The sequence below is a fragment of the Talpa occidentalis genome, unplaced genomic scaffold (assembly GCF_014898055.3).
Source record: "Talpa occidentalis isolate TD23 unplaced genomic scaffold, MPIMG_talOcc4v2.1 talOcc4.8, whole genome shotgun sequence".
In the NCBI taxonomy this organism is placed as follows: Eukaryota; Metazoa; Chordata; class Mammalia; order Eulipotyphla; family Talpidae; genus Talpa; species Talpa occidentalis.
The window spans coordinates 108182022-108207104 of record NW_023605194.1 but is presented as its reverse complement, the minus strand read 5'-3'; the positions used below and the strand labels follow the sequence as shown (position 1 = coordinate 108207104).

At 35.7% G+C, this 25083-nt stretch overlaps 1 long non-coding RNA gene across 1 annotated transcript; it reads left to right on the top strand.

The window, feature by feature from the left end:
• Positions 1-3382: 3382 nt before the first annotated feature.
• LOC129144990 (uncharacterized) lies at positions 3383-23352 on the top strand. The gene is made up of 3 exons (XR_008549936.1): positions 3383-3452; positions 20925-21002; positions 23284-23352. It is a non-coding gene; the product is annotated as an uncharacterized LOC129144990 (long non-coding RNA).
• Positions 23353-25083: the final 1731 nt, after the last annotated feature.

Sequence of the window (25083 nt, the reverse complement as noted above, 5' to 3'; positions counted from 1 at the left end):
CCTAAAACATATCTACTAGGAAATATTGACAAATAAGTGCAAAGCAAATCCAAAGAAAATGATATTCTTATATATAAAGTTTAAAGCAAAAAACATTAAATACTATAAAGAGGATCATTTTAATCAAATATTTAAAAATTAGTAACAAAGACAGATTAGTCAAAAATCCTCATGCATGGAATAATATAGTATCACTAACAGAGTAGTTGAAGGCTTTTGGAAATTCAAAGTCATTTTAGCACAATTTAATCATTGTGAGTGATTTTAACTGCTGTTATTGACCAATTAAACAAGTAACTTATTAATAATTATTAGTTATAGAACATACGTACTTAATTTCAACCTCATTATAAATAACAACACACAAAAAGTAAAATGAGAAACTTTCTAGCTTTCAAGTGAGCAAATGAAAATATAATAACCTATGTTAACAAGCATTTGTTGAGATGAGCTCTCTTGGGTTGGTGGATGTGTAAATGGATATAATTTATGAGAAAAGCAGCTTGGCTATATCTTTCAAGGGTCTTAAAAAATACATATTTTTTCACAGCATTTTCCACTTTTGGAGACATACTGGTTGAAGATTTATATTTGCACGCTTTAATTGCAGGATACTTTAACTAGAAAAACAATATAAATAAAATACCCTTTCATAGAGGAATAGTTAAATTCTTTTTGCCATAGATTAAACCATTATACTTGAGATTGTGTACAGTAATATTTTTGAAGGATATTTATTGACAAGAAAAGGAAAAGTAATGGCATTTATTACGATTATATAAGAAAAAACTATTACACTTAGTTCAGTAAATAATGTGGTTGCATTTTTGGTAAAAAATAGAAATGTAGAGAGAAACATCTAAAATTAAATGTGGCTAATATTAATAGCATTTATGTTTCGGTGATATTACAGGTAATTTTTCTTGTTCCTTTTAGTATGTTTTCTAATTTTCATTATTTATAATGAAATAATATTACTTAGAAAAGATCAAGGAGGGAATTTCCAAACAAATATGGAAAATAGAATTCTTTGCAAAATACATTTTCAGAAATGTTTTAGCTTTTTGGTTATCAAAGAAAAAATGTCTACAAAATACATATTTCTCAATTGTTTTCCTTCCCCAAGACTCATAAAACACAAAAGACTTATGACTAAAACATTGGAACACCACAAGTTTCTCCAGCATATTAATAGATATTAATTTTTATATAGAACTCTACATTAGGAAACATTCACAATCACTATTTTATTTTATTTTCACAACAATTTTTGAACAAGGGGATGCCATTATCCCCAGTCTACAGATACAGGAAGACAAAGCTACTTTCCCGAGGACACACAGAAAATCTAAAAATGCCTGTAGCCCTCCACCTGGACCATTTATCCACATCTGAATGAGCAATCTATTAATCTACTCAGAGCTTCCACCCCTGAGTTTTCGTGAGTGAGGATTCTGGCATGAAATGCTATTGCTATTGTATAGACACACTTAAGAAAGATGGAGAAACATTTTATTTCTAGGAGTAAATATATATATAAAACTAAATTCATGATACAAAACTGTGGTTACTAAGAAAGACTGGTATTCATTTTATTTTCATTGGGCTATCAATTTGGCGGGGCACATAATATTTATGTGGTAAATTGACTCCTTTGTTTTTAATTTTTGTTTTTTTTACAGCAGTTTTAGATCCACAGCAAAGTGGAGAAGAAACTACCACACCCATTATCTTGACATCTCTCCACAAGCCGAGAGTTACATTGGGTGGTTTGTGCTTTAGTTACTGAGTTTAACATGAAATATATTAGAGACTTTGCTCTCACGCAGACAGGCATTAGCGGAAGTGCCACTGGGTATTGAGGACGAGTATATTCAGCATTTTGTCTGGGCCAGAAGTCAATCAGAATGCAATCATTCATTAAGACTCCTGCAAGCAATAGCCGCTGTGCTTTGCCAACATTCATCGAGTTAAGGGCCAGGAAATGTGAGTGCCAGGGCAGATCTCACAGAGACAGCACAAAAGTCAGCCCGTCTCAGCCCCCGCGGCCCTGGCCCTCTTCCTTGGGACCACACTCTCAGGAGAAAACCTGAGGCCTTTCGGAGCTTCATCAGCAGGTTCATTCCCAGCAGGAATACCCAACAAGAAACAAGGCAGGACCCTGATTTTTCTGTTTTGAATCTTCACAAGTCCACGTGGAATACAGGGCCCATGTCCGCTGGCTCCAGAAATCACAGCAGCAAGAATAAAGAGGAGCAGCTATTACTCCCTGTCAGGTTTTTTTAGGAAGACAATTAAAATCTTAGCTCCACCTCTTGCTGGCTGTGCATCCTGCAAGCCTTTACTTTTTCTGAAGTTCAGTATCCTCTGGAAGCTTCTTGCCCATAGGGTTGCTTAAAGGAATAGATAAAATAGTGCCAAGAACCTGGAAAATCTGCACATTAAATATGAGCTAGCACGATGAGGACAAAATACCACTGAGATTATTATTTAACACTTGGCTGTGGATCGTTTCATTTTCTTCTTCTTTTTTTATTGAGGTAACTTGTTGACAGTCACAGTATATGAATGAGAGGTATAGGACCACAGGAGGAAATCAGGAGTGAAACTGGGAGTAACTGGTCATGTTCAAGAACATGTAATCATCCCAAGAACTCCTCAGAGGATCTCTGCAACTCCCTTGTGTCTCATTATAAAATAAGAACGTGTATGCCTCTCACCCGAGCCTCAAAAGATGTCTGAAGCCTTGTTGTCAGCATGGAGACATCCAGAATAATTACTGCAAACAAACATTTTTTCCCATGCAAGGTGCTTTAACAGTGGAGGAAAGGACTAGAAACATTTTTGACTTTTCCTAGACTCACTCGGTGGTTCCCATTGCGTGCAGGTGAGCAAGCACCCGTGTGTATTATGAGAGGATGAATTCAAACCTCAGTGGTTATTTAATTTTCCCCTGAATTAAATGCAAATATGATGTCATTTCCGAGAAATGAAATTGACATAGGTATAATGGTCCTGTGAATCGATTATCAAGACAGTAGCATCCTTTGCATCTATTTTCACCATGGTGCACCCTGTTTAGCAAATGGCCTGACATCCCCCTGGGAACAGCCATGCAGCAATGAGCATCAGTTGGGCTCACAGACTGTTTCTACCACTGATGATGAGGAAAGCCCACAGCACAATTCACAGTTGGAGTTTCCTCTTTCACTCAGAGGCCTGTGGCATGCAAGCCTGTAATTCTGCTATGCATGACGCCATGGACGAGGAATTGGATCCCAGCTTCAAGGGTTACTGTACGGCACATGGCCACCACGTTGCTGGGCAACAGAGTTTGTTTTCCCACTGCTGGGATTCCCACTTCTACTTCCATGGACGCATGTCACGTAGTTGATCAGTGTGGTGCGTTCTAATTCTGTTTCAGGAGGGTGACCGCTGGCAGTCCAGGATGGGTAAGTTGGGGGATTTTGGTTATATAACATCTATCTCTTTGTATTAAGATTGAGGAATACTAGAAACTTCTATTATAAACACGAGGTTTACTGAGCTGTTGTCACACTCTTATTGCCACCACCTGTTCAAAAACCTCCAGCCGCTGGCCTCTGCTCACTCTTCCGTGGGTGTACTAGATTTTAATCTCTGAGGAGTCGGTGTAAAAGTAGCTGAGAGAGGATAAAGGAATGACGTGGGAGCCAGCAAGGATGGTGTTTACTGGAAACCTATTTCAAACTAGTGGGACACAGGAAGTTGCTTATTGACTCAATGTGAGTGTGACAAAGTTCTGTAGGACATTGGTCATCTCAGCCCAAAATATTTAAATCCAGAACTACGTTTTTGCACTGCCTTTGGGGGAACTGGAGCTATTTCCATGTGATGGGATTAGTGGAGGTTGTGGTTGGAAAAAAAATTAGAGTGTTATACTTACTTAGGAAAAGCAGTGTCATAAATAGAAAAATTTACAATGGTCTTTTCCTGCTGCTTTGAAAATACTAAAGATGTTTTGTTTTTCTAGACTTGGGCAGCAATGAGACCGGAGACTTCTTTTTACTCAACTTCCAGTGTCTTAAAGACTTGTTAGGAGTACATTGTAGTATGCACAGAGTAATAAAATTTTGGTTGGCTTATAAAATGGATTATAAAATGAAGAGTATATCCAATTTAAAAAATTACTGAGGACAGCTTGAGTCCAGTTAAAGGAATCAATGTACAGCAGAACTTGCCCTTGTCCTGTGAAACACAGTCTCAGTGGTGAGCTGAAAAATGTTTAAAACCCAGCGCTGGGGTAGCTGGCGTTTCCTTCTTTGCAGTGTTTCCTGATTCCCTCACTGGTTTAAGTCACTAACTTCATGCCACCGAACTCAGAATTGGGAAGAGATGTGCCTGGTTGGCTCTCTGTACCAGCTGCCTCTTATGCACCACAGCTATTAGATGTCAATAGAGATTGGGGGAAGAAAATATTCATAGCAAAAATAAATGGGGAACACTGGGCTTAATTAAACACAGTTGGGGATTCTTGCATTTAAAACACTAATTTATGTTTTAAAATTTTAAGAGTTTTTAAAATATTTATTTGACTATTAAACATTTTAATTGGACCACCAGTTAACATCTAGTGGGATATGAAGTTCAGGAAAACACAATTTAGAAGCACAAGTTTCTGTTTTTGTGATTTTATTTTTTTTAAATGAAATCTTTTGTCTTTCTGATTTTTTTTAAAGATTTATTTATTTATGCATACAAGAGCTGGGGTATAGGCCAGAGATGTGGTGGGTGAGAGGATTCACCAGAGACAGAGCAGGGAACAGAACAGGCAGACTGACAGAAATACACTGCTGAGGGGAGCAGCGGGCGAGTCGGGAGAGGACTGCCTCACCCTGTGGGTTGCTCCCTGGAGGGCCAGGATTGAACTCATTCTGCAGAGGCTGCAGATTTCTTCATAGTGTGATGCTTAACCCCTTGCAGCACCAGGGAGGACCAGTTTTTGTGATTTTAATCTTTTAAACGTGCTAATCCTTTTAACTTATAAAAGTGATATTCAATTCAGACTAATGTCAGCAATAGAAAGGAATCTAAAGGTGATAAATTCTCCCTTTTAACTCCACTTTCCTGAGTTAATCAACACTAAGGATTTGATGTATGTCATTTCATACTCATCATAGAAACATAAAATTTCCAGGTGCTTACACAGTCAATTCTCCATTGCCCTTTTAAAAAACGTCACTTTGCAACTTAAAAAGGAGGTTTCAACCTTCTTATTATAAAACATGGAGTCAGCAAACTACATAGAACAAATGCAGGGTCCATTGCAGTTGCTCTCAAATGTTAGAAGGCCTCTGAGAACTTGGAAGTGCTGTCAGAACTGGGGCTGCCAGGCCCAAATGGAGAGTTTCTGATTCGACAGGCCTGGGCTGGGGCTGAAAATTTGCATTTCCAGCATGTTCCTATGTGATCCTGTGTTCCTGGAACCAAACTAGGAGAACCAGCAAATAGAACTTTTCTGCCACCAGAGAAGACCCTCCTTGCTGCGCATCCTAACAGGAAAAGCAGCTTCCCCATCCCGACTCTCAGTCGTCTTCACATCCTGGTGGAGCTCCGAGCTTGTTTCTTATGGACAACATAATCTTTACTGAACAAAGTGCCATTATCTGGATGTGCTATTGGTACGGGCCACAACACAACATATTTACAGTCAGTAAAATATTAATTTATATTACTTTTATTAAACATTTTTTTGAGTGCGAAGTACAAGACAGTTGCCATATAGCCCCTGCCTTGTCCCCTGTCCCTCCCCACAACCTCACTATCTATATCACACCCAGAGTGGCGTTTGTTACAATGGATGAGGCTACACTGACACACCCCACCCAAAACCCATGTTTGACCTTAGGGTTCCTTCCTGGTGTACATTCTGTGGGTTTGGACAAATTTATAACAGTATGTATCCACCATTGGAGTATCACACAAAATAATTTCACTGCCCTGGCCTCCCTGGTGGCACAAGGGGTTAAGCACCGCACTATGAAGCAATCCACAGCTTCTGCAGCACTAGTTCCATCCCCGGCCAGCCAGAGAGAGACCCACATGGCACAGCAGACCTCTCCTGTCTCGCCCACTGCTCCCCTCAACAGTGTATTTCCGTCAGTCTGCCTGTTCTGCTCCCTACTTTGTCTCTGGTGAATCCTCTCACCCCCCGCATCTCTGCCCTGTACCCCAGCTCTTGTATGCATAAATGAATAAATCTTAAATTAAAAAAAATAATTTCACTGCCCTAAAAATCTCTGTGGTTTGCCTAGTGATTCCTCCCTCTCCCTTAATCCCTGACAACCATCAAACATCATGTGATTTTTTTTAATTAAAAAAGTTTTTATTATTGAGTTAACATTGGTTTACAATATTGTATATGATTTATAGGAACAGGTTCGCTCCTCCTGGATGTCTCACCATGCCATACCTACTGCCAAAGCACCCACTGCCCACTGTTCTTTACCATAGCCCCACACCCTCACAAGCTTTGGGTGTTGTCTGTGTGCTAGAATTTGACCATTCTAATAGGTGTGTAGCAGAATCTCATGCTTTAATTTACAATTCCCCAATGATGCAGGATACTGAATGTTTTTAATACACTTATTTGTTTTCTGTATATATTCTTCTGTATATATTCTTTGTATATATTCTTTTCTGTATATATTCTTCTGTATATATTCTATATATATTCTGTACCCCAGCTCTTGTATGCATAAATGAATAAATCTTAAATTAAAAAAAATAATTTCACTGCCCTAAAAATCTCTGTGGTTTGCCTAGTGATTCCTCCCTCTCCCTTAATCCCTGACAACCATCAAACATCATGTGATTTTTTTTTAATTAAAAAAGTTTTTATTATTGAGTTAACATTGGTTTACAATATTGTATATGATTTATAGGAACAGGTTCGCTCCTCCTGGATGTCTCACCATGCCATACCTACTGCCAAAGCACCCACTGCCCACTGTTCTTTACCATAGCCCCACACCCTCACAAGCTTTGGGTGTTGTCTGTGTGCTAGAATTTGACCATTCTAATAGGTGTGTAGCAGAATCTCATGCTTTAATTTACAATTCCCCAATGATGCAGGATACTGAATGTTTTTAATACACTTATTTGTTTTCTGTATATATTCTTCGGTGAGGTCTCTGTTTCAGGTATTTTACCCATTAACTTTGAGTTTTAAAATTTTGCCACACAGTTCTTGGATATTAGGTTAGATTTTTGTTTTTCCTTCAGTCTTTGTTTCTTGGTTTTCAGTTTTGAATGTTTGTATTGTCATATCAACAAGTTCAGAGATGCTTCCCTTGCCATCTTCAGTATACCAACAAGCCTATTAAACACATTCTTCACTACGCAGTACTGTGTTTTTGATCTCTATCATTTAATGGGAGTCTTTTGTAGAATGGCCATCTCTCTGCTCACACTGTTTGTCATTGTCTGTTGTCTAGTATCCTCTCTTAAAGCCCTTAGCATATTATACATAATTTCTCAATATTAACGATCTGGAAATTCCAACATTCCTACCATATCTGATTCTGGCTATGAAGCTTGTTCTGTCTCTTTGAAGTAAGCTTCGTGCTTTTAATTTGCTTGCAACTTTTGTTGAAAGATGGACATGATGTACTGAGTACAAGGAACTAAGATAAATAGACCTTCAGTAATGCAGTATTGTCTGAGGGGAGAGAAATGTTCTGTAAGTTTATGATGAGGGGGCAGTGTTTTGGTGAGCTCATGTCCCTGGAGTAGGAGATTTGCTAGTGTTTCTCAGTTCCTTCTCTCTCCTGCCCCCTTAGATGGGACAGGATGGCAAATGGGAATTGGAGTGAGGTATTTTCCTTCCCCAAGGTTGGATATGCTTGGATGAAAACTGTGGCAGAGCATGCTGGGGTAAAGCAGGTTCTCCTGAGGGCAGGCCTTATCAGGAAGAACAGATGCTGGGGAATATTTCAAGATAGCTACATTTCCCACTCCCCTGCCAAAGCATAGGAAGGGTATTCTCTGCTCACTGTGAGGACTTTGCAGAGCTTCTAGAGGTGAAGTTCAGCAAACGAGAGGGCCCCTCTATAACTGGTTTTCGGTCCTTTTGGCTACTTCAGGTTACTTTTCTAGATTTCTTTAAAAGGAACAATATTCCCTGAATTCTTGTATGTAGATAACAGCTCTTTAATTTTAAAGATCTGTTTCATTACGTAGAAAACACTTGGTTTAAATTTTCATTCCTTGGGTACATTAAATATATCACTTAATTCTTTCCTGACATAAAGCCTTAGCAAAGAGTGACAGTAATATACTTTTATACTTCTTATAAGTCATATGTTCTTTGCTTTTGAACACCAAAGGATTTTTATCTTCCTTTATAGTGTAATAGCCTAATAATTCCACTAGAATGTCTTGGTGTTGTTCTGAGAATGTGGTCTCAAGGACACATTGCAATCTTTCAAAATATAAGTGGAAAAAAGTTTATATTATTATTTTAGGTAAATTTTCATAAACTTTTAGCATTGTTATACTGACTTCCCTTGTTAGGTCTACAATTAGCCTGCCATTGGATCTTGTTTGCCTATTTTTAAGTATATTACTGAAATTCTTTTGTTTGTTTTTCATTTCCTCTAATTTAACAAATTCTCCCTTTTTTCACCAGTTTTTAAGACAATTTCTTTTTTTTTTTTTTTTTTTTTTAGGGTTCCCTAATCTATCCTAATGGTGGGAGGGCAGGAAAGTCTGATACTTTTTCCTTTTTTTTTTTTTTTTTTGACAATTTCTTTTCCTGTGTTTATTCAATCTTCTTTTTCTTCTAGGTTCATTTTGATGTCTAGCATGATTTTCCATCTTATATTTCCTTTTTTAATTTTCTCAACTCAATTTGGATTTTTATAACATTGCATTACTTTATTTATTATTTTTCATATTTTATACATTTTCTTAGTGACTTTAACTTGTTTTGAAATAGTACTTAAATTTCTTTCTGTTTTTTTTGAAATTGTCTTTCTGCCATGTTTTTATTTTCTATAGACATTTCTTTCTGGCTCTTACATCTTTTTATTTTCTGTAGCAATTTTGTATGGGATTTGATTTCAATAATTTTACTACTTATTTTAATATGATTTTACTTTCTCTGAATTTTTAGGCACAGCTCAATTCATAAAGCTTTCTGCTTTCATAAAATTTTCTTTTCTGTTTGTTTTTGTGTAATGTCAAGAATACGGTGTGCTGTTTCTGAGATTCTGTGACTTCATTCACTTTGCCTCTTTCCTTTCCCCCTCTTATCTGTTTCTGATCAGTTTTCATTTTGTTCCCACCAGTTTGTCCTCAGTGTAGATCTTATCCTACAAAGGAGGCCTGAACATTCAGTTTCAGAAATTCAGAGGGCTTGATGGTACAGAATTCTTCACGCCTTACTGTGCCCCTTACATTTGTACTCTATGACAGGGAGCACAACTCTTCCAAGACACAGCTGTGATTCTCAAATTGCTCCAAAGTTCAAGGTGACTATTTTGTGTCATCCTGTTTCAGGAACGGTCAGGTATACTCTTGCTATGCTTTCTCTTATACAAAGGTTAAGAAACCGACCTTGGGGTTCTTGGTGGTTTGCTTTTGTTTGTTTTTCTGCCTAAAATGATGCTACCTAGTTCATAATCTTTACTATATTTATTTTTTGCTTCTAATTGCTTTAACTGTTTTTTTATGTGAGAAAGATCCCAAAACTGTACTATTGCCATTATCTTACCAAATGCATTTGTTTCTTTCTTAAAAGATACGGCCATTTTCCAGGTCAATAATATAATTGTAATGTAATGCATCCCTTTTAATAGTTGAACTGCTTTAGCTTTAAAACAATTTATTCCGCCATTTTTTTATCACAAGCTTGGTCATGTATATTGCAAATATTTTCTCCCGGTCTATCTTTGAATTTGGAGAGAAAGCTTTAATTATTTATGTAGATAAATCTGTTGATAATTTTCTCTATGGCTCTCAACTCCATAATATTCTTCATTTTGAAAATTCATGTGTAATTTATTTTTATGTGATATCAAATAGTTTACAATTTTATTTTTCTGGTTGGACAGTCATTTAATAAAGTATATGTTTTTCCAGCATATTATAAACCATATTATATGTAAAATTCATATGTATTTGCATAGATTTTTAGACTCTATATTCCCTTTGATTGTTCTGTGCCAATATATTCTATTAAGATTTTAGTAACTTGATAGCAATGCATTGTATTTAATGTTGCATGCATCCCTTTGCTATTTAAATTTTCAGTTACTGTCAGTTTTTCATAATTGCCTTTGTGCATGAAATTTAAAATAACATATTTAATGTTATAAAAATCCCTTATTCTAATTTATTTGGAAATGCTTTAAATTTGTATATTAATTTGGGGAAGATTGGCATTTGTATGATATGTTGCATCCAGGAATTTGTTCCATTTCAAAGCTATGCAGATCACAATTTTGTTATTGTGTGTTTGTGTGTGTGTGTGTACACACACACACAGACACAAAAACAGACTTTGTCATTTTTCTTTTATGCTCATGAAATATTGTGAATAGCTGTTCATATACTGAGTCACACACACAATTTTACCTCCCAAGAAGTAGAAGTTTTATAGGGTATGTTCTCTGAGTATGATGAGATAAAGAGAGACAGCAACAATAAAAAGTTACCCAAGATTGTTTTCATATACTGATGGTGGAGACAACTTGATTGAACAGTTTTACAAACTGCTTAAGAGATTAAGAGCTCATTACTGAATGCATATACCCAACTATTTCACAACTGAGCTGTATAAACACTGTGTATAGATGTGCACCAAAACGCAAGAGTGTATGGGCTAGTACTCTTATCACCAAACTGGAAACAGCCCAAATATACTTCAATAATAGACTATATGAGGGGTGGAAGCAGGAGGGGAAAAGCACAATGAACTATGACTAAGGCTACCAGAAGGGGTGGAGCTCAGGGGAGAGGGACGTCCAATGGAGGATCACTGGAGTTTTGGTGGTGAGTGTGGTGAAATAACATACATTTGTAGAGGTGTAAACCTATACCCACAAGACCTATATTGTGCAGTAAATCAACATTACCTTAATAAATATAACTTTAAAAAATGGTGACTTCAATGAATGGAAAACTATATAGCAATGAGAAAGTCAAACCACCCCATGGAAAAACATAGATGACTCTCATAATACTAAAAGAAGCCAGATAAGGAGAGTACATACTACATGGTATCATTCATATAAAATCCAAGTTTGGTAGAAGTTATTTTTGGAAGTTGGGATAGTAGTTCCCTTAGAGGAAAGAGTGAGTGGCAGAGGGGAAAGAACTATGCTGTGTGGATGTTTTCCTCTCTGTTGATCACTCTGAAAAGTTAAGCTATAGATTTATGATTTATGTACTCTTTTCTATGTGTTATACTCTAATATTCAGAATGTGTCTGGGATATATTGTTAATTGTACTTATTTTCCTAAACAAACAAGCAAAAAACCACTCCCATATTCAAACAGCCAAATAAACACATATATCAATTTCAGTACACAAATAAATGTTTTTCTTCAGATGGAACAGATGGTTTTTGTTGTTCATCAATTACTTTTGTACCTCATTTTTTATCAAAAGAAGTTTTGACAAATGGCTCTGGAAGAATTATAATTTTTGAGAAAAGATGAATATTAATGTAGAGGAAGGTAGTTTCTGGTTCTGCCTACTTCTTTACTATTCGAGAGAGGAGAGAGGAAGGAGGGAGAGGGAGAGAGAGAGAGAGAGAGAGAGAGAGAGAGAGAGAGAGAGAGAGAGAGAGAGAGAGAGATTAAGTTTCGGTCACATTGGTTTACAACACTGTATATGATTCAGAGGTACAAGTTCAGAGGTACACCTCTTCACCAACAAAACATGCATAAATGCAAAAAACATGGCTCAAAATTCACCATGGAAAGGACAGTTACTTGCAGGATGAGGGCTGAAACAGAAAGGTAGCACCTTGTTTGTTCAGCCTTGACTGAGAAGTGTTTGTTGAGTGATTCAAATTTTTCACCACCTCTGCACATGTCATAATGACTGCAAAATGCCACAGGTATTGATTGTGGTTACAAAGAAATTTTAGTAAATAAATGTACTTGCAAATATGGAACCCACAAACACTGCACCACACCCACCACCAAAGCCCCCGTAACCCTGCAGCACAGTCATAAAGCTACGGGATGCCCTAGTGCCTTACAAGCAGTGTACGTGAGCAGAATTTCCACCCCTCTTGCATTAAGATTTTAAACCTAAAGAGGTTTCTTTGATCCACGTCATACCTATTTTCCTAATTGAGTGCCTGCTCATTCCATGATTCTTCTTCTCTTGTGGACTCTTCTCACATCCTGGACTCTTACTGTTTTTTTTTTTATATAGCTGTCGTTGTTTGTTTTTGTACTATGATCATACCCTCCTATTCATGCTCCTCTGTCTCCCCCCACCCTGACTCAGTGGCTACCTCTTTTGGCAGCCTCCATCATGGTGTCATCTCTCTTGGCCTCTTCCAGTGCGTCTACATTGTTGTCAACGCCCCCAAAGGGTTTTGGATCAAGAATACAGATCTTTTTAAAAATTCCATTTAAAAATTCAGACACACAGGAAAAAATACAAAACTAGTAGAAAGAATTCCTAATTTCTGCATATCCTTTTCCCGGGATTCCCGACATTATTACCACTTTGCTTTATCCTCCTTCCTCACTCTCTCTGGTTCTATATTTTCATCATTTCTGGTAGCTTTGTTGTACAAAGTCACTGCAAACACTGAATTAGTAAATACTGAGCACCAGAGAGAAATGAGGGGTTAGGTTTTCCCATGAGCCTCTGCTCAGAAGATTTCCCTAAACTGATCAATACAGATCCTTGCTTGATATGAGTTTCTGTTTAAAGACACTTAAAAAAGATTAATGCTGATTCATCAGCATTGAACTCAGCCAACAGCACTGTAACTCACACCTGAATGGAGCTGCTCTCACACACATCTTTTCTCCTTAAAGCACATCACACCCTTCTTGCACATAAGAACACCAGGCAGCATTTCAACAATATGCTTGGGGGTCATTATAAGCAACAAAATCACCAACAAAACATGCATAAATGCAAAAAACATGGCTCAAAATTCACCATGGAAAGGACAGTTACTTGCAGGATGAGGGCTGAAACAGAAAGTTAGCACCTTGTTTGTTCAGCCTCGATTGAGAAGTGTTTGTTGAGTGATTCAAATTTTTCACAACCTCTGCACATGTCATAATGACTGCAAAATGCCACAAGTATTAATTGTGGTTACAAAGAAATTTTAGTATATAAATGCACTAGCAAATATGGAACCACAAATAATGAGAATCAACTATATGTAGGCATATATGCATATATGTGAATGAGATGGAGGATCAAGTGTGTGTGTGTGTATATACACATTTGGTCTTCCATATCTGCCAGCTCATTTGCAGATTCAACCAAACTTGGATTGAAAATACATACTACATGTTAGTCCCATGAGGATTGCATCTATAATCAACATGTACAATTTTTTCTTATCATTAATTCCTAAAAAATACAGTATCACACTATTTACATATTACTTACTGAATTAGGTATTGTAAGTAAATTAGTGATATTTAAAATACACAGAAGGATGACTGTAGGTTATATGCAAAGACTGCACAATTTTTAATAAAGGACCTGAGCATCTGAGAGTCTTGCAACCAATCCTTCACCTTACAGATTCCAAGGGAGACACACACATACACACGCACAAATACACATACACAGATATATGCTCACATATATGTTTCTGAGCCACACTAATGTAAGCTGCACATGTAATACTTCTTTAGTCATAAATATTTTAGTGTGTGTTTAATAGCAAACAAGGTCATTATTTTATATGACCGTATTACAATGATCACAAGCAAGAAATTAACCTTGATATATACTATTCTTGCAGCTACAGATTTTATTTACATTTTACCAATTATTTCAGAAAAGTTCCTTCTATTTCAGGAGGAAATTCAGAGTCACAGAGTGCTTTACATTGAATATCTTTTTAATTTCTTTTATAGTATCTCCTTAGTCTTTATTTGCCTCTTATTGATGTTGCCTTTTTTGGTAGGATCAAGGTTTGGTAGTAACAAGGAGAAAATTGTAAAAGATATAAATGGAGGGAGGTGAGAGAATATTATTTATTGAACACAAAGGAACTGCAGCAATGGAAAGCAAGAAGTAACATTTTGTGGTCTACTCTACTAGTTCCTTTTCATTCTTTCTGAACAAATTCTGTCTTTATGCAAATGAATTTGCCAGGGTCAGAAAAGTTAACCATTGGTGGAAGGTCACATAGCTAGCAATGGTGGGATTAGAATTCAAACCAGGTTAATAAGGTACTAATGCAATGCTTTAAAAATCATACATCCCAGTATTATTAAAATGACACCCAATGAAACATCAAGTAACCTCACGAACTACATAATTTTTATAGGTCTCTATTTTCTTAGCTCCTATCTTGAAAAAAATAAAAACCCACAAAACAATACAAGAGAAACGGAATAGGCTTTAAGAAAACAATTGTAAATCCAAAGAGAAACATTAAAATCTTTCAGGAGGTGGCCTAAAGGCAATCTTATTATCATTTCGCCCATCAGCATCTCCCAGGAGTATGCATTTAATTTTATTGCTAAACTTGACTTTTAAGATTTGTAAAAGGCAGTATTTACCAAGTTGTTAGCAGAGTCTCCCCGAAGGTGGGAGATGTATGGATTTGATTAGTCTGTGTTCTCAGGCCTGTTGGAAAGGGATATATCCTGGGAGTTAAGTTTGAATTTAGGGACTGTAATTCCAATCTGGGAAAAGTCTGTTTGCTTAGCTCGAATACTTGCTTTTGTCCCAGTGGTCTAGTGAATACATTGCACGGTCAAATTGCTTTGTGGAAGCTGAAATCAACAGTAGGTGAGACCACCGTGCTGTAGATAAGATGTTTGGTGGCATTTTAACAGCTATATATGAGCCAAGCGTGAATTGTTTCCCTGATTCTTGTGCAATCACTTGGAATTATAGACTGAGAAACAGAACTGGAGGGAACTTAAGAAATCACATTGTCAAAGCTAATTTCCAGAATTGTTTTTCTCATAAAGCAGATTTGAAAAAAAGGCTGGCATTCAGTGAGTTCTTCTGATGTGCTCGATGTTGTTCTAGAAGTATTTCATGACTTAAGGTGTGCAGTTCTTCTAGTTTACAGATGGTTAAACTGAGGTTCAGTAACTTGCCCTAGGTCACACAATTTCTAAGTAATAGACTGAAGTGTGAAGAACTATCCAGAACGTCTCAGCTCCATTCATTACATTGTAATGAATATGGGTTTCCCTCCTATATTTCAACCCTCGCTAGGAGTCTTGCTGTTATATAGTAGCTTTTAGCAACTACTACTGGTCTAAGAAAAAATGTGATTTATGTGAAATCTATTCTTGCAATCTTCCTAGTCATCATCTTAACCAACCCTGTTACAAACCTGGCTCATATGTCTTAGTGCAACATCTGAAGATATATTTCCATTATCTACCACTCTGAGTTATCAGATCCAAAGACAACACTGAGATAGTCAGATAAATTAGCATTTGAAAATGCAAAAATGGGAAATAACCAGATGAGTATCTTAATATTGTCTAATTTACTGAGGAGAGGTTTTTCAGGCCAGCCTATAGGAAGCTGTATGGGATTAAGTCTACAAGTGATGCAGAGGGGTGCATCTGTGAAAATAGCTTGTTTTTGTTCATTTCTTCCATGTTATCTGTTTCATCACCCCTGACAGGATAACGAAATAGGTGCAGGAAATGAAAATGGTACATCAGGAGGTGTAATGTAAGCCTGAGTTCAAACAGGTTATTGTTATGAAATTAGGAATGGAGAAGCTTCAGAGTGCTTTGCTGAAAGATTTTCATTATATTTTAACACAGAGATTTGTAAAAATGTAGCAAAGGAATATCAGAGTCTGAATAAAGCAGTCATGATGGTTTCCATTGGATGTGAAATCACTTAGCAATCTCTAAACTCATAGTATCTTACTCATTTCATTGTGCAGAAGAGCTTCAAAATGTCCAAACTTTATGAAATGGAAAGATGGAAATGATATTTTTTTCCCATCACAATGTCTGAAGATTATTGTATGTCAGTGGTAAATTCACATCTGAACTCCACATGCTTAACATCTTCAGAAGGTGAAAAAAATGAAAGATTTGAGCAAAGTTCTAGATACAAATATAATCTACCCAAGCATAGACATAGAAACAGTGCATTAAGTGTGAAATCTTTACCAGAGACACTCTAAGGAGGGTGGGGGGAGGGATTGGGGTCAAAATAAGGGGGTTGCAATTGTATGGGGAATATAAAAATAAAATATATCGGATACATAAATAAATAAATAAAGCATGAAATCTTTGTTATCAAGCACATTTTATATTAAAAAAAAAAATCAACCAGTAAAAAAAACCCCAAATGCATTCATCACTTTACTAAAGCAACAGAATATCTTCATTATGATTTTGGGGCATGTAGTTTTCTAGAGTAGAATACAGAAGAGAATCAATGAGGAAAAAAACACATGATCATTTCAGTAAATAACAGAAAATTCAACTGATGAAATTAACTCATATTCATAAGAACCCTCAGGAGAAAAAGTGTTAAGGAGCACACTTAACTTGACAAAGAACATACATGAAAAATACACAAGGATATTTGATTCACAAATATCAAAATTGTGATAAATATTAAGTGCTTCCCGCTGTCCTGAATTCGGTAAGGAGGTAAGATGTCCACTACCTTGCCTAATGTTCTGTTCTAGTCAACATTATTCTGGAGATCAATTATTTCCAGGCCAAAAAAGAAAGACAGAGAAATTGAAATGTAAATATCAAAAAGAAAAAAAGTAATATTACTTTCTTTTCAATTGATATGACCACATATATGATGCAAAATAATCTATAAATGGTCCAATTTAATGTGCAAATTTTGCAAGCTACTTGGAAACAAAGGCAGTATAAAATTATTTGAATTTCTAATGTAGTTCTGTTAACAAATGATATAATAGCACCAAAATCATAAAAAATGTTTAGGAATAAGCTCATGATATCAATTATGTCTACATTGCAAACTACAAAATATTATTAAGAGAAATCAAGGAAGATCTAAATAAATGGAATGATGTATCTTTTCCATGCAGTGGCACTGACACAATGTCTTCAAGATAGCATTTGTTCCCAGATTGGTCTACAGAGTCATCATTTTCCTCATCAAAGATGCAGAGAGAGAGAGAGAGAGAGAGAGAGAGAGAGAGAGAGAGAGAGAGAGAGAGAAATTCCCACATTATCTAGAATAATCAAGGCAATTTTTAATATCTTAAATTAACTTTTATTCTTTACTTCTAGTTATCTTTCCTCTATTTATTTAGACAGACATTTATAAACTACCAATGACAACAAAGGATGAATAGAAATTTAGGGACTGAATGAGAAAATTGCTGACTTAAACGAAGCAAACTCATCTTCTAGTGAGGGCAATTTTGAAGAAAGAAATCTAAGTTTTACAACTTCCACATAGCAGAAACCAAACTTAATAAAAAGCCTCAGTAATTAGGACAGTGTGGTATTTACACAAAGAGAGAAATTGGTCCAACTGAAAAGAATGGAGAATACTGGCCATTACATGGTTACCTGATTTACTCTAAGGGTGCCACTGAATTTCAGGAGGAAATGGATAGTCTTTGCAATAAATGATAGAATAACTGGTTATCTTGGGGGAAATATACTTTGATCTTTTAAGGTGGATAAAAAAATTAAATGTGAGTGGCAATAAAGTAAAGCTTCTAGAAGAAAGCAACAGAATATCTTCATTATTTTGGAGCATGTAGTTTTCTTAAATAGGATACAAGGGAACTAATTATTAAAATTCAAGGTTGATAAATTGAGATTCAATAAAAATTTAGGAATGTCTGTTTTTCAAAAGATACCATTTGGGTATAAGGGAGTGAGAGGGAAGCCACATGACAGAAAAAGATATTTATAATACGTACATTCAACAAAAATTTGAATCCAGAATATAGAAAGAGCCTCACAAATCATTAATTAAAAGACATTCTTATTATAAAATGGACAAACGATTTAAATGAACCCTTAATAAAAACCCACACGGACATAAAAAATAGACTCGACATCATTACTCATCAAGGAAATGCAAACTAAAATCAAATGAGATCTAATTTCACACATGCCAGAATGGTCAAATTAAAAAGACTGCCAGTCAAACCATATATGCGGTAGGATTTGGGACAAATGGAATTCACATGTATTCTTCATAGGAGTGTAAGTTAGTTCAGCCTCTTTGGAAAGCAATTTTGCAAAATCTCATAAACACCCTAGGATCGAGTAGTTCTTGCCACTGATAAAAAGTCCACAGGAGGGCCTCCTTGGTGGCTCAAGGGGTTAAGCACTGCACTGTGAAGCAATCTGCAGCCTCTGCAGCAGGAGTTTAATCCCCGGCCAGCCAGGGAGCAACCCACATGGCACAGTAGACCTCTCCTGTCTTGCCCACTGCTCCACTCAGCAGTGTATTTCGTCAGTCTGCCTGTTCTGTTCCCCATTCTGTCTTTGGTGGATCCTCTAACTTGTACCCCAGCACTTTTATGCATAAATAAATAAATCTTAAAAAAAAAGCCAAGAGAAGTGATTGTGTGTATCAACCAACGGTACAATAGATACATAAAACAATAAGTTTAGCAACTTTATTCATAATAGCTTCAAAGTTAACATATCCAACTTTAAAATAAATTGTAGAACATTCATGTATAGAAAGCAAAAAAAACAATTGAAGTGCTTCCACTGTCTGTAATTGAATTTCATACACCTAACATTGAGTGAAAAAGTAGACAATAATAAGCCTTTTATATGAACTATTTATATGAAAGTCAAGCACAACCAAAGTTGATCTGAGCTATTGGAAATCAGACCAGCCTTTCCTTTTGCTGGGGGGTGGGGGTGATGGGGTGTAGAGTGTTGTTTGGAAAGAAGCATAAGGCAGTTTCTGGATGAGAGTATTTGCATCTTGATCTTGGAGGTATAAGAGTTAAACGTTTTGATTGTGGAGGTATATGTTATGCAAAAATTCATCCAGCTTACACACAAGATTTATGTACTTCATGTATATTGTACATCAATTTCTGTTTAAAAAGAAGTAAACAGGAAGTTCTCAAGAAAAACGAATCGAATAGCCACCAAAGAAAAAATCCTCAGCTTTACAAATAAGGAAATGTATGCTAAAGTAACAATAAAACATCACTTTATACACAGCAAACTGTCAAAAAATCAAAAAGCAGGTGACACATTGCTGTTAGAAAAATGAATTATCACACTATCTTGAAATGCAACCTGTCAAAATCTCTTAGAATTAAAAAAACTTGTACTTTTGACCAAAGATCACATCTGAGAATCTATTGTACAAATAAAAGCTGTGATAATTATATATATGTATTATGTATATATATAAATATATATATATATATATATATATATAGGTTGTTCAGTGTTGTTTGAAGAGGATGGAAATAGAAACAAAGTTACTATTACTGATTTCAAAAATTTTGATAAATATATACTAAGCCATAATAAAATCATGACAATAAACAATTAAATAGGGTGAATTAAAGCTATGTAAGTTGACTTGGAGAGATCTGAGATAAGGCTATCCTTTTATATATTTGTTTAAAATCAGAAATATTCTATAAATGTATATTTGTATAGAATTTTGAGTCTATGCATAATTGATATGTATCTGTATTATAAGAATATGAGAAAAATAAAGAATAATATACTGGATTTTTAAATATGGAAAATATGGTAGGAAATGTAATAATGAAAGTAAAATAGAAAAACCCAGGAGTGTACGAAATAATTTACTTCGTAAATGATCTATGTAAAATATAAGGCACTGTCAAATTATGTATATATAGGTGCAAAAAGATATTTAAACCTGGAATTTTTAATAGAAATTAAGCATAATTATTTCACTAGATATATAATAAGTATTCTTATATATTTAGTAAGTCCATTGCTGTCATTATTAGGTTATATAGCTGCATGTCTTTTTTCTTTAATTTTATTGATAGAAAATTTTTGGTACCTGTGTTATTTTCTCATTCCTATATTTAAATGATTCCTATTTCTTCTAAATAATATCTTATAATTTACTCATTTTCTGTATATTGCATTATTTATATTTTTGAAATAAGGTAGATGTTCATATTCTCACCATAACCATTTTCATTTGTATAATAGTCTTCTTTTTGTTTTTAAGGAATCATTTCATTAGTTTAAATTCCTGGGAATGTGGTTATTGGGTCAAAGGTTGTTATTTGTGGAACTTTTTGCCAGATTTTTATCCCCAATAGACACAATGCATACAACTACCAGAAATGTACACCCCTGAATTTTCAAATATTATCTCTTTTAATTTTTTGCTTTTTTCCATAGATGTGAAAGTCATACTTTGTTGCTTTAAAGATAGGAATTTTCAATATGGAGGTAATGTTATTCCGTTTTTACTAATGACTTCAAACTTTATTTCCCCTTGGGATTTGGTGTTCCTCTTAAGAAATGGATCTTTGAACTACATTTTAGATATTTGCTATTTTGAGAGCATTATAGGAGTTTTATGAGAAATAAGAGGATTTGATTTATCGGTGCAACTGGTCTCTTCTCTAGACACAAACATTTAGAGGTAGAGCGAGGACACTGGGCATCTGAGGGCAAAAGAGAAATCTGCAGGGCAGTAGGTAATGTCTGATTCATTGTGTTTGAAGATGATTATTGTGCATAAACCTTATCCTGTATAGTTCTTATCCTGCAGGTCTCAGTTTGGATACTATCCCCCAAGAAGGCTGCTTGATTAATTTCCACACTTACCCATCAAGGTCAGTATTTACATAGCACCTAGGAATGTCCCTGCCACTATCTTTTAACATTCTGCTCTGTGATATTTTGGTTATCTGCTTGTCTCCCCATCAAACCTGAGAGCTAAGAAGACTAACCCCATCACTCAAGATAGCACACAGTAGGCAGTTAGTAAAGAATGAAGGGAGTGATTTATCTGAAGCAGAAAGTAGCTGTCTTATTTAGTAATATTGCTAATTAAGGTCACTATAATCATGATGAAAATTGTCAGAAGAATGGCCATGCTAGTTTCTTCGTTATCTAGGAAAATTACAAATTTGGAAGGAATCTCAAGTTGAATGTCCATGTGGACACATAATTACATATGTCTTCAATGAAATGGTTTCTACAACTTGCAACGGTAGCTAATTCTAATGTGCAAGCTATAAAAAAAAATTGAGTGCTTTGTAAAAAGCTCTGTTACAATTGACCATGTGAATCTATGGGAAAATTTATATAGAAGTACTTCATCATTTCATAAAGTGATAGATGTCACTAAATACTTTGATTTCCATATTTTAAAGAATATCAGCCTTATACTTACTCAGTTACATAGCTTATATTCTGGACTCTGACAAAAAATTATAACTACAATATTATCACAAAGAGCTAGCTTTTAGAATACACTTGTCCTATCATTGTATCAGGGATACTAACTATTCACACACAGGAACTGTTACAAGAACAATAATATAGTTGCCTCCTGAACAGTAGGGATTTGAACTGCATGAGTCCACTTAGGTGCAAATTTTCTTTTAAACAAATGGGTTAAACTTATAGTATCGATACAGTATAGTAAATATAAATGTAAATTCATTTTTGGTCCCACTTTCATTTCTCTAGCTTACTTTATTGCAAGAATACAGTATATAATACATATAACATTCAAAATATGTGTTAATCAATTGTTGATGGCTTCTAGTTAACAGCAGGCTATTATTATTAGCTAAATTTGGGGAAGTGAAAAACAAAAACCCCCTTTTAACAGTGGACCACTCTTTGCTGACCCTGCCTGATTTTGCCCCCCTATTGAGAGACAGAAAAACCTTAGCAGCTGTTTGGAAATTGGAAGCAGAAGATGACTAGCGGTTCCAGGAGAAGAAATATTAACTTGACATCCTGAAATACAATGTAAACCCATGCTATGTAGTTAAGATATTCTGAATACAGCAGCAGCCAAAAGACCCACTTGGCAGTGAGTAGATCCACGTAGTTCTTTTAGAGGAAAGACATCAGTAACCCATTGAGCAAAGAGACAGAGTCATAAGGAATGATTTGTTCTAAAATGGTCTCTAGAGCTACAAAAATAGGACGACTGTCCTCTTGTGCACAAGCCCATGGGGGGAGACTCTGCGTCTCTCTCTGAGATTTTTAACCTTAATCGCATATGTGGCAAACAACTCCATTAGGGCTGTTATCTGTGAATGTGAACTACAACAATGCATTATATATGTGCACGAACATATTTGCTGAATTTTAAAGTATGCTGCGAACTGAAAGTTGGAGTGAGGCTGTTGTTTATAACGTATATCATGAAATGAAGAACAGATGATCTAAGAATGAACATTTGTTGGAATGATCTCTCTGGGCTTAAATATTTATTTTACTTCCTCCATTCCCCTCCCTTTTTGACAAAGTACTATGTTTTCCAAAATCTACAATATGAAACCATGGAAAGTTTATGACAAAATCACCTCAAATTGCCACCATAAATTACCTCCTACACAGTCTTTTTGTCTGCACTGTGCAATTAATCAAGGAAACAAGTTATTCTTTCTAATTAAAGAGTTAGTTCCATGAATTTTATTTTAGGTGTGAGAAGGGGTATGGGTTTCTGGGGAAAAAATTATGTGGTTGCCCTAAACTGTGCATTATATTTCATTTCTGTCTTAAGGATTTAATGCATAATACCAAAGAAGGAATATCCCTTGTCCTATTCTTCGGGGTAAATGGGAACCCATATTTATTAAAGTTCAAGTTTTTGAAGATAGTCTTGAAGGAACCTGTCTCAGTTCACAGGGCCTATCATCATGATAATTCACAGATTTGTTGTGTTACACCCTTGAAAGAGTTGTTGAGGACAAGATGGTAAGCTCATTACAGGTTGGGATCTCCTATATGTTCCCATAACATTTTGTATTTCCCTAGAATAGCACTACAGGTACCTTGTCATGTTCACATGTAGTAGGTAGTAACAATAGGTATACAGCGACTATTTGCTCAGTTAAGAATATTGAGTTGAGCCACCATAATTTCCCTCAGGAAACGCACAAGATGGATACTTTCACTAATGGCTTACCATGAGGCTGAATAGCTTGTGGGAACTGGAGGGAAGCAGGTGAGCACTGAGCCTAACAATTCCTGTCCCAACATGCAGAAGTAAGTTTTCTTATGTAATGTGATTTGAAGTATAGTCTTCATGAGTAAGAACAGTAATTCTCTGTCTAGGAAGATAGTAGGTATGGTGCAAGGAACCAAATCCTGAAGACCTGCAAAACCCTTTTATACTCAGGGTCTAACAGTTCTTTTTTAATTTAGTGTGTTCTTGGGGAGGGCTGTCTTTCTTTAGATCGCATAGAACCACTAACCTCTCCGTTAACCAACAAAACTCTTCCTTAGTAGCTATGCAAAGAGTGAGCCCTTGGGACAAGATAATTTCTGCAGTGTCCAGGTTCTAGTAAAGAAACCCAAGGGTGTCAAGATCAGGTGAGGTGCTCTGGAAGCCTCCAACACAGGATGTGACTTATTTACAAACCAGAATAAATATACCTGGGAGTCGTTGTAATTTGTGTATGTTTATGGGAAGGAGCTCAACCACTATTCTGGGATGTGAAGATTAAAGACATAGCACATTAGATTTTAATGGCAATGCAAACAAATCTTGTAATCACAGTTGGGATTCTTTGTCATTAATTAAGCCATGCCAAATTTTCCTTTGTTTTTCAAATAATCCATATTCTGGTCATTTAAAATAGAAGTGAACATAAAGCTATATAGCTTAAGATGTTAAAAACTGACAGGTTGATTTACCTGTCTCTAAGCAGGTCCTCAGTAAAGGAGCTGTTTACCTGGCTCTTAAAAAATCTTCAAAGGGGAAGATCCCCTAACTTCTTTGGGAACTAGTCCTTTTGTCTTCCTTGAAGTAATTTAGTTTACTTCTGTAATAGCCCCTCTTGCAAGAATTTAAAATCTTGCTTTCATTTTGTGGTCTTAACTGAAAATGACAGCATTGCTCAATGTGGTATGATAAATGAAGCAAACTTTCAATTATCTGTGCTAATGGGTTGGGAAGTGAGGAAAAGCATGAACATAAATAAATGAAACCTAACATATTCCTGAAGCCTCATTTTACCTATTAGTTTTAACTTTTTCTCCAACACACCTTTCAAAGGGTTTACTAAAAAGCAACACACTAATTTGAATTTCATGCCATTTCTTTTTTACATGCTTATTCTCTGGTAGAGGTGATAATGATCACTAAGAACCCCAAAGAAAAGAAATATAGTGGATAATAGAGAAGTGAGGGATATGGATAAATTGGAGGCTACATTCACACATTTATAAAAGCTTTAGATTTCTGGCTTACCAATTGCTCTATAATTTCATTTAGCATTGAAGTCATGAAATCATTGTGCATGCTTGTCATTTTGGATGTGCAAAATGCATACACTCCCTTAGACAGTATTCTGCATCGAACAATGGCAACACAGCCAGTCTGAGTTCAAGATCCTGGAACTACATGACAATTAGGTGCTACAAGGGAAACCAAGCTGGTTATTTTGCAAAAATGGAACAATGAAATAATAATCGCTGCTTAGTAATTAAAAATGCAGCCAATTAAAGGCATGCAAATTTACATAAATGGAAGAACCTTAAATTTTGCATTTCCTGACTGATAGGATTAAACTTCCAAAGAAAGTGTGAATTAATGCAAATGTTAACATGGCATCTCCTAAATCCTTTTCTACTTTTACCACCGAGAACAGAATATAGAAAAGTAAAAATACATAATGAGAGGCCAGTTGCTGCTTGTTTTGTCATTTACCCAAGGAATACCAAGCC